Source organism: Corvus cornix, chromosome 5, assembly GCF_000738735.6.
Source record: "Corvus cornix cornix isolate S_Up_H32 chromosome 5, ASM73873v5, whole genome shotgun sequence".
Lineage (NCBI taxonomy): Eukaryota > Metazoa > Chordata > Aves > Passeriformes > Corvidae > Corvus > Corvus cornix.
The window spans coordinates 14,165,366-14,181,510 of NC_046335.1; the positions used below are offsets into that span (position 1 = coordinate 14,165,366).

The 16,145-nt window shown below is 38.6% G+C and overlaps 1 long non-coding RNA gene across 6 annotated transcripts in view; it reads right to left on the minus strand.

The window, feature by feature from the left end:
• The window catches only part of LOC104686311, a 167,200-nt gene that overhangs the window by 27,977 nt on the left and 123,078 nt on the right, over positions 1-16,145 (minus strand). For all 6 annotated transcript variants that reach the window (XR_005602020.1, XR_005602022.1, XR_005602019.1 and 3 more), the window contains one exon: positions 6,270-6,564. This is a non-coding gene — a long non-coding RNA (uncharacterized LOC104686311). The remainder of the gene's footprint in view (positions 1-6,269; positions 6,565-16,145) is intronic.

A 16,145-nucleotide genomic window follows, 5' to 3' on the forward strand; every position in this document is an offset into this window, starting at 1 on the left:
TTTGAACTTAAACATCTTAATGTACTCTAATACCCAAGGTTCCAGGGAAAAAATTGCCAGCTTAGCTAGAAAAGACTTTCAGAACTTCTTTTATGATATTTACAGATAACATTAGGTCTAGTTTAGTATGGAAGGTTGAGGTAGGCTGGGGATGACCCTCTGCACCATCACTGTGGATGAAATTAGATTGCAGGTGATCCTTCTGGCTGCCCTGAGCTCTGTGCACTGGAGAACATTATTTTGAAGCAATTTGTGTAAATCCTTACTATAATGGAGTACGTATTGACAAAAGCATTCCTTTCTAACATTTTTCCATTATAAGCCAGTAAAAATAAAAAAATGTCAGAAAAAATAAAAGAGCATACTTGGTGCAGTAGGGTCCATTCTAAGTTCTCTTCTTAACACTTCTCAGAAATAAAACCAAAGTGAGATGAGATTTCCAGTAAAGTATTGTTTTTAATCAGACTTTCATATTCTTCTCTATTAATAGGTTGTTGAATAATTGGGTAAGTATTGTACTTGTCAGCATCCAGAGTCATGGAACACCTGGAGCTGCACAAGGTAAGGCAGATACCACTTAAGCTTCTGGGATATTCTGCTGGAATTAGGTACTGATTCCAAAACTCTGGCACATTTGCAAAAGCTATTTTTCCTTCCTGACGTACAAAATTTTTCTGACTTTGTATTAAGATGAAAAAGTCATATTTTTTTCCCCCAACTTGAAAAGTAATTTTAGCAGCTAAGTACTTTCCATACAAACCATCTTTTCCTTTTTCATAAAGAGGATACAAAACTGAAAGATTACCTTGGACAGAGGAGGCATACCAGGGTTAATAAGAATCCCTGTTAGGTCTTATATTCTCTCGTTCACCTCTTTTCCCCACAAGTGCTGGATTCATAATGACATGTGTGAATCCTAGATAGCAAATCATAGGTCTTTTTATGTTTTAACTGGATTTCTTTTCTGGGCTAAAATTTGATTAATTTACCAAGAGCCTTCAAAACCATTACATAGCCCCACAGCTGTCCCTAAACACTGACAGCATAACCAGGTACATATGTATGTCCCCCAGAACCTGTATGGCATGTTTAGGATGTTTCTATTTAGTTATTTTGTGTTTAATATAGGATCTACTTCCCCTGTGAAGAAAAGCAATTACATAATTAATGGTTACATTCAAACAGAATGGCTCAGGAGAGAAAAAAGAATTTTTAGGACAACTGTGTCAGATTGGAAAGGAAGTACGCATCAGTAATTCCCTTTCACATTTGATACTTCAGCTAGTATTAACTTAAAAGTCCAAATGCAAGTCATTAAGCAAAAAAATGAACAAAATGAAGAGCAACCTTGCAGGGACAGTGATGAACTGAGAATAAGGACATTTGGGTTCAATTCCGAACTCTTCCCTTGCCAGTATAGCTTTGGGCAGTTTCTTTGTTCCTCAGTTCCTTATCTATTTAATAAGGATATTAATACTCGATTAATTCTACTCCTTGCCTGCATGCCTTTTGAAGGCCTCTTGAAGGTTTTTGTAGTAAAAAGTACTACTTCTGGTATCTGTAAAACTCAGAAAAATAGAGGCCTGCTTTTTGTTGAAGACACAAGAAGAATTAAAGGAGGGAATCACCATCAGAGATTCTGTTCTACCATAGACCTGGTGAGAACTGCGGCTGAGTTTCAGTAACATGCGGCTATGCAATATGTAGTGCTAAAGATGACCCTTCAGAAAGCTTCTGGTTAAAGAACTGACTTGTGAGAGCCAGCAAATATTGGGACAGCTATAAAAGACCTAGTGAAAAAAATCACAACAAAACACTTCTCTGTTAAAAAAAAAAAAGTTGTAAAATTTCACTGAGAAAAACAGATAAACAGATAACTGTAGAATTTATTGTAACAAATGGAGGTCTGATTAAAATTAAAGTATTTTCAAACATATTGATTTTTAGAACTTTTCATTTTTTAAAAACATTTCAATATTTTATCCTGGTTTATGAATCTATATCATTCATATATGATCTATAGAAATTACTTCACCAAGAAATATTCTTTCTATGGACATTTACACTTAAAAACCAAAACTTTAAGATTCGTTTGAGCTTTGTTTTGGATTTTTTGCAGGCCTCTCAAAAATCAGGTTTTTGCTGGATCGTGAATCAAGAGAGCTCAAGGCATTCTGAGTACAGGAACTGCATATGTGCCACATTTTTCTTGACTAGAAATAGTTGCTGTAGGTGTGGAAAACATTTCCACTGCTCAGTATAACTTCCCTGACAATGCAGATGGTTCAAGCTTTAATTCACGTTGTTTATCTAAAGAAACCATTCAAAGGACTGAAATGAAATGCAGGTGTTCCCAGCATTAAACCTTTATTGACTAGAATCTTAAAAGAAAATGAAATTACTAATTTTCCTTGCTTTAGAATTGATGGGGAAGGCCAAATGCAGCTGTTGTGCAAGTTTTTAAATTATTTAAAATGTCACTAAAGAGTCTTAAGTCGCCGCAAATCTTTGACAGAAACGTATGCTGAAGACAATGAACACCCTGTATGATGCAAACCCTTCTCTCTCAAAATAACACACTCTTTAGAAAAGAATCCACTATTTTCACTATGTATATTGTAGGGATAAAATAAACAAATGAACCTATTACTGCATTAGTGTACTGGATACACATTAAGGTGTTATGCTTGCTTTTTTTAAAATATTCTTCTTTCTACCACAATGCATAACCTCATGGAAAAAAAATCCTATGCAAAAAGGAACTGTTCTTTACAAATGACAGTTAATTAAATATTGCTTGTTATGTAATATATATCTTAATAATACAGACATTTATAAGCATGCAAAATTGCACAGAGAAATAAAATCCAGATGATTTTATCTTTCCTATTTCAATATATATCTATATTCTTTAGGAAGTTTACTAAAATTATGATTTCATATTTTGTTTCTACCATAAAGACAAATGTTCCTGGATCAACTAAAGAGCTCAACATCACGTATTAACTAAAAAATGAACATATTTAATGCAGTAAAATGCTGGGTAAGTATCCTTAAACCTAATAATAGTGAGTATTTTGTAAGATCAGTGATGTTTCAAATGAATCAAGGATGGGTTCCTGGAAAAATTGAAAATACCTAGTAGCAATGTTAATACTGTCAGAAAAATAATAAGGCAATGAATAATTCCAATAAGAATACACTTGTTCAATTCGGAGGCCACTAATAAAGGTAAATTTTTGCATACTCTGATAATTTTTCACTAACAATGTATCTGTACAGGTCCGTGATCTTTAAGAATGCAATTAACCTATTTTTCTTTCTCTAATTACAAAGTAAAAGATTCGCATAGGTAAAAAGAAAAAATATTTTCTTTAGAAGGGAAATCCAAGTTATGCATGAAGCCTAATAAATTTGTTGCCATGACAATCAAAGAGCCTGATCTTATAAAATCTTTCAGAATTTATTCACATGAGTAGTTCTTACTCACTGTGCTAGTTTTGACCTCTCCCGTTCTGAGTGACCACTGTAAGAGGTGGAGCCCAAAGTCATGGAATAAATGAACACAATGGACATTTTGTGAACATTTCTAGACATTTTACAAGGGTGGTCCATAGACTAAGGGAATGTTATCTGCATGTTATGTGTAAATATGGGAAGGGGGGTTGATTAATGAGGATGTATTGGATAGTGTGGGACCTGAGTATGATGCAATTGGTATAGAATAAGGGATAGAGAATGTGCTGGGTTTAGCTGGGATAGAGTTCATTTTCTTTCTAGTAATTAGTTTGAGGCTATGTTTGGTGCTAGAAACAGTATTTACAATACAGAGATGTTTTAGCTCTTGCTGAGCAGAGCTTCCACAGTGCAAAGGCATTTGGTGCCTCTCATCCCACCCCACCAGAGAGTGGGCTGGGGGTGCACAAGGAATTGGGGGGGGTCACAATTGGGACAGCTGACCCCAACAGAAGGGGTCATTCTGTACTATATGGGATATTCTGTACTATATGGTGTCATATAAAACATGTAAAACAGCATATAAAACAGGGGAAAGACAAAGGAAGAGGGGAGAAGGACTATTCAGAATTATGGCATTTTCTTCCCAAGTAACCATTACACAGAATGGAGCCTGGCTTCCCCAGAGATGGGTGAACACCTGCCTGCCCATGGCAAGTGGTGAATGAATTCCTTGCTTTGCTTTGCTTGAGTGCATGTGGCTTTTGCATTACCCATTAAACAGTCTTTGTCTCACCCATGAGTTTTCCCACTTTTACTTCTCTGGTTCTCTCTCCCATCCCACCAGGGGAGGGTGAGCAATCAGCCCTGCAGTGTAAACACTGGGGTTAAACTGGGGTTAACTGGGGTTAAACAATAACATTCATGCAAGTTGTCCCACTGATTGACATAGAGCTGCTGATGTGAGGTTTGCAATGGGCAACTTGAATTCAGGATGCAGTCCTTGTTCACATAGAGAGTTGAGGGGATGGCTTCCACAAGTAAGAGGTTCTTTCTGGCAGTGAAGATGACATTCATGGGTTGTGTTGTCCTTCCTCAGTTTTGCTTATTGGTTCTTACACTAGTCACACATTTTCCATAGTAAAATACACAAAAATTCTGCTTCAATGCTCAGATATGTGTGTTTTGAACCTTTATTCCTAAAATCAACGCTGATTCCTCTGTACCCTACTGAAATATTTTCACACTACAATGTGTTTTTTCATCTGTGCTTCCACCTGCTGCAGTGATTTGAAGAAGTTGCATTACTATTTTCTCTTTAAAAACAGCCTTATGGAATCCTTCATCATACAAGAAGGAAATTTATTGGGAACTACCACAAAATTACATCTTTTGAATAGTATTTAAGCTCTGATTCTTGTTCATGAGTCCTGCTGTGGCCTGGCTTTTGTGCTTTGACTTTATTCATCCTTCCCACCCTGAAAACCTGCTGCCAGGAGCCTGTCATCTCCATACCCGGCTGCACAGCCCATGAGAGCTGCCACACAAACCTGCTCCTGATCTTTTTCCAGCTCCATCAAAAGCAGTCAGATTTCCAAGGGGTTCCCCTCAGAGTGGAGGGAGGTCCTTACCACAGTTTACTCAAGAACCACTCAACTTTTCCTCTTCCAAACTCAGTGATCCACCAGGATGTGTAAGAAAATACATATGTTTCACATTGCCAAAAACCTTTTAGTTCTACCCTAATTTCTGAAGCAGAGACCCAAATAATCCAGCCTTCCTGGAAAAGAAACCTGTTCTTCCAACTCAGTACATTCATTGTACAATTCCTGATCTGCTTGACAATTTCTTGACAATGACCCATGCATTTGTAATTCAGGTAGTTAATAACATCTCCTTGCACTCCCCTAGCACCTTTCACCCAGGAAGATGAAACCACATTACAGCTGTTAACAAAAAGTATCTTGCAATGCCCACTGAAGATATTTCTAATAATTCTCAATACTCCTCTAATACATAGCAAAAATTACTTCATATAAGAACATCCCATACTGGATTTGTTTATTTTATGACCTGGATAATAATTCACTGTGGTCATTTTCGGCTTTCTGATGTGTAAGAGAATCTGTCTCCCACTGTTTCTAAAACACAGCATCCAAGTCTGCACTTGATAGGTGTTTCCCATGGAAACAAAATAAAATAGATCTTTTGTACCTGCCAGTATTGCAGACATTCAAAACCTTTCTGCAGCTTTCATTTACTAAAATAATATAATTCAGGACCATTCTTGCATTGACATAGGATTTCTTTTACCTCCCATTTTTGCCTTCTAGTGGTCAGTGCACAACTGAGGTGCAGGGAAGGTATAGAACTATGACCCCAGAGAAACAGACAGAGCAAGAGAAAGAGGAGGCAGGAGGAGGGGAATGGAGGGAGGGAGGGAAAAAGAGAGAGAAATGTCAAAGCGAGTTCCTAAACATCCTCTTTAGCATGGAAATATGTACAATACATATTTCTGCAGATGTTCCAGCTGCAGATGTTCCAGTCCAAATGCAAAAGACAGCACAGGTGTGCACAACACACACACACACACACACACACACGGAGTCACAAAGCGAGGGAGAAAGGCAGAAATTATCTTACAAAGCTGCTGCAGTAATCAGGACACTTGCTCCTGAAAACAACCATGCAAACAAACATTCTTTGTTACCTTTCTACATTTTTTCAATATTCATTTCACTATTGATATTATTTTATACCTCTCACCATATCAGAAAGATGGTTATTATTAAAAGGAAGGAAAAAGGCCTTACCATGCAGTGCATCAGGAAGAGATGAGAAGCACAGAGCATGCTGCAGAGATTAAGCTCAGCATGGCATTCAGATATCCTTTGGAATTGAAGAAAATTGTCCAACCCATTCTTCCTAACAAAGCGGACAAGTTTTCTCTAGGCTTGAATTTTTCACCAGAAGACAGATCCTTACAGTGCATTATATTTTCTTCTTCAGGAGATATATTTCCTCCAGTTAAGTTTCAGCTCCGCAATGCCATTTCCAATCAGCTCTAAGAAGTTCTTCATTCCCAGATTCACGGTGTCATCAGAGGGACTCCAAAGAAAATCAAAGAAAGAAAGAAAAAAAGAAAATAATACCTTACCAAAGCCCTGAAATTACTATACTGAAAAGGAGAAGATATAAAAATCCCACAACACCCCCTCATTTACTCTATTATCTAGGTGTTTCACAACAATCAGTACTACCTCTTTGGTCTCATATATGCAGTGCTGATCATTTGTAACATAGGAAGAGGCAAAAACTTTCCCAATTTACACATGATGCATTTTCATTACTGCTGCTCAACTGTGTACTACCAAGCAACCCTTTTCATCCTAAGGCATCTTTAAAACCATGTGACAAAAACACCAGCTCTCCCTTTCCTTTCCCAAAGAACAAGAATATTAGAATTTCCAGAAAAATGTTGGAGAAGGTCTGACAAATAACCCAAAAATACAAATCAGATCTAAAAGCAAAACCCTTGAAGCAGGAGGCTTCTTGAGCAACGAGGTACTTTGCCTGAAGAATTTGGGGACACACGCATTAAGTACCATAGGGAAGGAGAAAGGGGGAATGAACGGTGGCTAACGGGGTGTTTGGAGAAGATGGGGTGGGACCAAATGGGTGTCAGGCAGGAGTGGGATCCTGAGTCACCCTCAGCCTCCTGCCTGCTTGCTGACAGCAGCTCGGGCTTCCCCTGCACTTTCTGCAAAGCATATTAATTGATTCTGGTTGCTGAGCAACTAACTCTGGGGAGCCACATCGAAGGCTCCGGTTCCAGCGCAGCTTCAGCAGCAGCAGCAGAGAGAGGGGATGGTCTCCCTGCCTCTCTCCTCCTCCCGGGATCAGTCACCCTACCCGGATGTCCTTAGCTGCCCTGCAGAGAAGCTTTGCAAAAAAAAGGAAGAAGCCCCCAGTAGTGCAGCAGGGAGAAGGGGTGGGATGCTCCTCCAGCCTGCACTGCACTGGCAGGACTTGGGAGAGCAGCCCCACTTCACACTGACAGCAACACCCCTCTGCCACCCTGCTTGGGGTGCCTGGGCCAGTGGGGCTGGTAGCCACGGGAAACCCAACCCGCTATGTCGACAGGTAGGTGAATCAGGGTGGTGCAGCCGCCTTCTGGAAAGCAAATATCATCTTCAAGATGTTAAAATGACAAGTCACACAGTTATCACAGAAATATAGAATATCCTGAATAGGAAGGGACCCACAGGGATCATGCAACTCCAGCTCCTGGCCATGCACAGGACATGCCCAAGAATCCCACCATGTGCCGGAGAACCTTGTTCAAATGTTTCTTGAATTCTGTCAGGCTGTGACCACTTTTCTGGGAAGCCTGTTCCAGTGCCCAACCACCCTCTGGGTTAAGGACTCCTTCCAAATATTCAATCTAAACCTCACCTGACACAGTTTCATGTCATTTGTGAGTTTCTAGTTGAACATGTGGCCACTTAAGCTCAGTCCCTGCCATAACAGTAACTATTGCTCATTCCTGAGCTCTTTATCATGTTGAACTTCAGACAGAGCAGACACTTTTCTGGCTGAAAGGGTGCATTCTAAACCAGAACCACCATGCAGAGGAATTTCCTAGGTATCTTTGACACTTTTTTTTGAGACTGAAAAATGGATCTCTCTGACAAAACCTTATAATTGCTTTAACTGATACATTTAAGTTCCATGGAAGAGTGAAGCAGCAAAGAGGCCATTTAGTTTTGGTCCACAAAAGAGATGGGGTAACTGAGTAACTGGAGCTGGCTCAAATGGGTTTCTCCTACAGTACCTCAACTGATGGCCCAGTAGGATCAACGCAGAGGATTGATGCCAAGGGGATGGACCCTGAACAGGGCCTGACCCCTGCAATTTGTGGAGGGCTTTCACTGACTTCTGTGGCTCTAGCGTCTGAAAGAACACCCCAAAACACCACGGTGTCTGAAACAGGACATTTCTCTTGTAGTGTATAAATCCTTAGTCAGATCATGGCATTTGTTCAGCACTGACTAAGCTGAACAGGTTCCACAGGTAAGATTTAAGAAATGAAAAGACCTCAAGATTTCTCTCCCTGTGACCTGGCAGTAAGTGCAACACTAGATCTTGGCCAAACTGCTCATGCATGATTACTGTCAAAGATCTGAGCTAGATCAGCTCCTTATTCTGTTATAGTGATAGGATAAGTTAAAGGGCAAGGCCATGAGAACTGCCTTAGCTTGCAGTCACACAGCATAATTATCTAATTCTCCCCTTGAAAAAATCCAACCTCTATCTAGTAAGACCTAGCTAAGTGGCAAACACCAGGTGTTTGTGAAAAGGAGAACAGTTATCTTAAGGAAGAGAGTAACATTTCTGACAGTAGCTTAGCTGCACCACACTCTGCTTTCATGCTTTATAAAGAAAGATCTACAGTTTAGCCTCATTTTCTTAGCAAAGCCAGATGCTTCACATATATTCAAAGCTCAGGAAGTATCATTAGATCCTGTTAGCAGACCTGCTGTATGAAGCAGATTACAGAACATATTCAGTTCATCCAACATGTTTATTGATATGAGCATATACTGGGAATTCCTAATCCCCCAAGTACAACACCCAGAGAAATATGGGACCATTTAGACCAAGGGAACAAAGAGAGGTGGAGAGATTTCACAAATTCTTGCAAAGAAATGATTAAGTTGATATGAATGTATTTCACCAAACACATAGTAAAGAAAGATTTCTTTCAGCATGATAACTTGTAGTCATTTTATCTTTCCACTATTACTCCTTTACATTCATGCTGATGCCTATTGTTATCCCCAACAGTACAATCTTTAAAAAGTGAGACAACAAAGTATTAATATTTTAATGTGCTTTTTTTTGTACTTTATTTTTACAAGGCAGAATACCAAACAGTGTTGAAGTTCTCTGTATTGGAGAAAGTATCATTAGAAGTTTCAGGGAAGGGCAGGTGAAGGGCAAAACAATAAAACAAAACAACCATAGAACGAAAGCAAGTCAACAACAGGTGATTTCAAAATGAAAGCAAACTAGTGTGTAAGAAGGAGCTATCAGATTATTAAAAAAATTAGTGAGGTAGGTTTGGAGATGTCGACATTTGGGCAACTTTTTACCTTTTTTTTTAGCAAATACAAAGCTGCTTAGATAAAATTCAGTTTCTTACAGAAAGCAAGTACAGTATCTCTCTTTCACTTACACAAGACTTGAATTTAATCTCATATAAATGCCTTTTATTACTCATTGAAAAGGCTGGCTAATGCATATGTTCTATTCCTATTCCATTTTCTATGTATCTTTTCTCTTTCCACTTTTATATCCTTTCAATAGTAGCATTATCCTCTTTGAGAAAATGGATGTCCTGTGAGCTGAAGGACCAGAGCAAGCTAGGACCCAGTCAGCCCTCATTCCCTGAGGGAATGGTATTGCTGATGTCCCATCAAAACCTGGCAGCACCTTCCATGGTGCCCCCTACTACAGGACCTTGGGTACCAAAATAATGGGGACATGAAACAAGCCATGGCACCAGGTTGGGCAAAAGCCCATTTCTGATCTTAGACTGTATTGCCAGCACCTGACAGTGTGAGAAAGTCCCCAGGGAGACAAACAGGAAGAAAAAAGACACTTCTGTCAATATGTTCTAGTCCAGAGTGTAGGTAAGGGCCAAGTGGAAAAATGGCATTTGAAGAAAGCAAGTGGGTGCTGCAGCAAGCACGAAGTGGTGGCCGAGGCCAGGGAAACAGGGCCTTTCTCTGGATGAGTGAATGCCTGTGCTGCAGGGACAGAGGGCAGCCAGGGTGGATGGGCTCCTTACTGTGCTGGGCAATTGCTCTCCTCTAACCTGAAGCAAAGCAAAGGCCCTTGGCATCTTGGAAGATGGGGGCACAGTCTGTCAGACATTTAAGAATTTGAAGCAGAAAAATCTCTTGGGAATCTCCCTGCAAGTCAGGAACAGGGAGACCAGAGAGCTGGAAGCAGAGGTGGACCAGCCTTGCTCCTTGTGTGCTCAGACAGCTTCTGCAGTGCCTGTCAGCAGCAGGTGCCTTCCCGCAGCACAGTGCAGAGGCCATCAAGTGACACGGGAAACCTCCTCCCCAGCTGCCCCAGCTGCCTGCCACAGCATGGCCCACACACTGAAAGCAGATGAAACACCTTGCTTCCCAAAACATTAGCCTTCATCATCAATCACAGCTTAATAATATAAAGACCATCACTTTTTTCCTTGCAAGCTGAACCTTCTCCAGTACCTGTGATTCAAGAAGTGAATTAGGTTTTTAAATGCGGTATTGTATGTAAAGGGTACGGTAATTTAATTAGAAATACAAAGGTGTGTCTGCATAATGAAAATTCTTTAACATATGAAATAAAAGTTGTAATTCAATTATTAACCAAATTTTGATTAAAAACTTGTGAAAATTATTTGCAAGTAAGTGTTCTGAGTATGTTCCTCATTTTGACCTTTCAATATCCTGTGTCGCATTTGCTATTCAGTCAATTACAGCACAAACAACTGAATTGATTTCTTGCCTTTTTAGTTTAAATGCCATAATACACGCAGGAGAGTCTGAATCTCAGTGAGTGCATTTCCAGATCATCAGCAATTAATTGAAAAATCTTACCATAAGAAATAGACCTTCATTCAAAAAAATATCCAAAGCATGACAGAGGATATACGCATAGTTTCATCTATCTGCAGAATATTTAGCATCCTTAACCTCTATCTTTAACATATTTTAAATATAATGTTATTGTAATAATTATTTTCTATATCCTATATGGCAACTGGTCTCTTTTTTTTTCCTGGATTCCATCAACGCAAATCATACGAGGATACCATAGTTGTCAAAAGCTTGCAACACTAAGAAAATAGCACATGGTAAGTAAATGGTAAGTAAAGTCAGTAAAATGAAAAACATTTAAGATTTGTTATTCTCTTTCTTTCTAAATAAATGCTGCTTTATTACAACTTAACTGCCAGCTGACTAAAGAATAATTAAAGGTTACAGCTTGTGTGTGATAATTGTTGGGTTTGTTCATACTTCCACAAGTTGGTCTGAAACAAATATTAGTGGATCTGACTTGTATTTCATTTATGGAAAAGGAAACCTCTTACATTCACTGATTTCAATGAAGTTACCCTTAATTTACATCGGTGTAGCCAGTACAATTGATTGCAGTACTAATTTTTTGTTCATTGAAGAGTTAGCTTCAGTTTACATTTGTTATGTACCAGCAATATAACACTGCTGCCTTACATCACGCTAGCACTAAAAATAGCATTTCAATACAGCTGTATCAAAAATGTATGCACAAAAATATGACTACCTGGCTAGTAGCACAGCCACTTCCACTGCAGAAAATATATACACTAAGCATCTTTTTTTCTTTAGAAAAAGAAAACCTGTTTTGAAATAAACTTCTTAGGATGCAAAAGAAATACAAATGAATTTCAACCCATTTAAAAATTGATATCTTGTCCTAGACTTACATTCTGTATATGCAATATACAGTGGCAGTTGTATTTTTGGGGGGAAGTCATTGATATTGGAAACACAAGTTAGATATCAAAATAGAGAGTTTTATCCTAGTCCTCTGCAATAGGTAGAAAAATACTTCCTTATATTTGTGGGAAGATGACTGAGCTGTGTTCTTAGGAGATTCCTCCAGTCTCAGACAGAAACTGCTTAGCCTGTTGCACCAAATAGAGGCAGACTTGCCCCTCTAATGCTGCTGAAATGGACTAGTTCTGTGCTTACATTGCCACTCCAGAAGACAAGTACTATTTTCTAAGAGGCAATGATGTGTTTGCAGTGCCCGTGTGCAAAGTGGAATCTCATTAGAAAAACAGTAATCTTGTTGTACAGCCATGTAGTAGGATAGGACATGCAATGCATGAATTCACTGAATCCCACGGGTGATCATATGCCTGAAATTCTTGTCTAGATAAGTGTGTTCACACGTGGCAAAAAAAGCTCCCAAGCAGCAATAGTTATTACTGCTGAATAAATATTCACATTATTTCTCAACAGGCAGTATACCCACTGGGCAAAAAAATAAGAGTATGCTAATGAGGGATTAGACAGACATGGGCTAAATTAGTCCTACTACAGTTCTGTTAAGCTCTTGGGTGTGTATTACATGACACTACTATTTAATACCCTAGAACAAAAATTTCTCTCTCCCCTCTTTTTTTTTTCCTTCTTTTTTCCCCTTTCTTCTCTCTTTTATTGTTTATTTGGGTTTATTCTTTTTTTCCCCTTTAGTAAAAGAGGTGGAGATTTCCTTTCCTGGGTTAACTTCCAAGCATTAAGAAAAGTAACATAACCTGAATATTTATAAGATTCACACCTAAACCTCTTAATTACTACACAGGATGGTGCTGGAATTAATATTGCATAGCAGCAGAAATAGTCCTAAATTATATTCAACTCTCCAAAATATACAGTATCGGTGTTGTCATGATAGTGCATAGTATTTGAATAAATGCACCTTGAGGAATTTGACAGAAGCCAGATTTAAGTAACTGCTGGCATTTCTATTCTGAATACAGCTGATCTCCAGAATACCAGTTTTCTGACTGGTAAAACCTCTCAAATGCCTGTTCATTCTTTGTTTCACAAAAGATGCAGAAGCCAGTTTGGTTTTCTTTTTGCCACTAGTAGAGGTGTCTTTGTAAGCATCTTTCTGGTGAAAGTCACTGGGAACAGCTCAGAAAGTCTCTCAAGTAACAGAGAATGCCCCTTAGCTAGTGGGGGAAAAATCTCCATCAGCAATCCTCTGCCAGGCTCTTTTAAGTCCTTCCAAAATAGTCACTCCATTGATTGGTATTTTGAAAACTTTACTGATTAATAAGGTCCTGGTATTCAGAAGGATTCCACAGAGCTAAATGATACCAGCAAAATACAGAAATATAGATCCACAAGGCACTCTGAGCTATCGCCTCTTAAAAAGAAAAACCAGCAAAACAAGACAAATCAAAACCAGCCTGAACATGTTAACTCTTTATGATATATCTATTTCTTAAATATCCCAATTGCTTTCAGGCTTTTCCTTGGAGCTGGTGTCTGTTTAATTAATTAATCACAGTATTTGCACATCTTGAATGCTTTGTTTTAATGTCTCACTCCCTTCTGTGGATTTCCCTGCTGTGAGATTTTAATGAGAGCCATTTCTCATGTTTTTATGCAGAATTATGATACGGAGGAGAAAGTGATAATAACTCAGTCTTCTGTTAATTACACTTCTAATTATTCTTAGAAGTTTATTTATAATTGTGTCTGCCAGCAGGATTTGTTTCAATTATCACAGCCAGATTGGAAATGGAGCTTAAGTTAATTCTTTCTGTAAACAACCATATTTTACAACAAGCAAACAAGAAGTATTAATATTTATTTTTAACTCAAAATACTTCCTTCTCTGACAGTCATTCTTGTAAACAAAAATCTTAGAGAATCGTGTAAAATTTTTGCCCTTCAATACTAATAATATATAAGGTAGAAAATGTTCTCAGAGGACACAAAAAAACTTAATTAAGACAAAACCTATTTATGGTCAAAGGTTTTTCTTTTTTTTTCTAAATGGTAATAAGGGCTTTTATGTTAAAAGTCTTCAAATGAAAAGCCTCACCTCTAGAGGCACAGCAGTGCCATTACTCAAAGAGAATAAGTGTTCTTTCAAGGGTGAAAGGGAAAGAAATATCTATTTTTGATGCTTTTAGATTCCCATTTGCAGGCTAGGAAACCCCTTGTTTACCACAGTATTTCTACAACAATGCAGACCTCATCTGAAAAGTAAGCTGCCCAAAGATCTCAGTTCAGGAAATCCTCTTTTCAGGGAAAAACTGTTCAACAAAACTCATCTTTAGAAAGCACAATCCTATACATATTATTTCATTTTTCATATGAAATAACATTGTTTTTACCAGAGCAATCAATCTAGAAGTATTTATAGGATGACTGAAAGAGATTTAGAAATGGACATTTCAGTATGCACAGATGATTGAAATACACATTCTCTTCCAACAGTATTAAGTGTGTAAAAGTTAGGGTTTAATTTGGAGTGAGATTCATATCTTGCCTATGGAAAGAATAGCTATTGTATAGGTAATGGATTTGTAACCTGACAGACAGAAAACGACAATGTGCAATACTGCATATTTAAAATCTAGAGACAAACAGTTTGCCTTCATATCGAACATGTTTCCCTTCGACACCGGTCCCCTGCAACCCCCTGCTCCCCCACCAAAATGAGCACTGGAAGAGAAGCCTGTGGGACTTACCTGTTTGCCTTCAGAAGATGAAAAAGTTTAAACCATCAAAGTTCTTGTAACAATCAGCCACTAGCACTTAGCTTATGTGGAAATAATTACATTCTTCCATCTTTTAGATTTCTCAGTAAGTGAAAGCTGGTGATGGATGCCAGCAGCCTTGTTAAAATATCACTGTAATCCGTTCTGGAGATTGCTTAGAAAACCAAGTCATAAACATGCAGTGTCTATAGCTTCACAAGCAGCTCAGCATTTTCCAAGCGTGTACACGTCTTCCTTTTCCAACACTGTACTTCACAGAGCACTCTACCTATCTTCATTTGAGTAGAAAGAGCACAGTTGTTAAAAGCAAATCCTGTGTGAACAGAAACATTCTACGTGTTTGTTTTCTCACATCAAAGAGTTATTATTTTAGGAAAGGAGACACCCGTTGCATTTTTTGGTTGCTGCTGTTTCCTCATCAAGAAAAGAAGAATAAAAAAAGCTTCAAATAGAGTAGCAAGAAGCAAAGAAGAGGATACAGCAGTTCAAGAAGCAGCAGGCAAGGTTGGGTGTCTTGTGATTGCTTTGAGTTAATACTCCTCAGGGGGAGATGAAAAAAGCACGAATACAGCAAAATCTGTCTTACAGAGTAAAAATCTGTTGTATAAGCCAGTCTCTGGAAAAGTAAAACAGCATGTGCATTTACTCCATTAATTTCTAGCATGACAGCATGCAAAGGAAATTGGTAGCTTTCTGTTTATTAACAGCAAACAGGTAGGAAGGAGGAAAGAGAATTCAGTATATGTAACTACTGAAATTGTTTCTGCTCTCCTGAGAAATGTATCAGATGTATTGAGGCTGTGTATGTGAAAGCAGTATTTATCAGTACCACAGAAAATGTTATCGTTTACCAGTATTTTCTGGAACATATGTGGAGGATGAACAATTAAGAATGCTGCATCCCCTAGATGCAAACAGCACATTCGTGACTGGTCTTTCTATAGCTTAAACATAACAGGTGTTTGGACTCTCTGGAAAATATGACTATGAAAGCCCTTACAAGAATCATAAGTGCTGAACACTTTGGAATAACTGACCCAATTACTGGCATGAAGTGATGGGATCTTCAGCCTAAAAGCCCTAATTTCAAATCTCACTGAAGTCCATGAAAATAGATTTTGAGAGGCCGTGGATGAGGACCTTTGCCAGCTGGCTCCTGTGTCCCTGGGCATCAAAATACAGCTAGATCACAAAGTCACCAAAGACAACTTGGAAGGAGCTGGTTGAAACCCTGCTCTGAAGTTGTCCTGGATGTGACAGTGTGATGCTGGGTCTGAATTTGCTCAGATAATATATGCAGCACAAACACATGCCTGTTCCCTTCAGGGCCAAAAAGAAAACA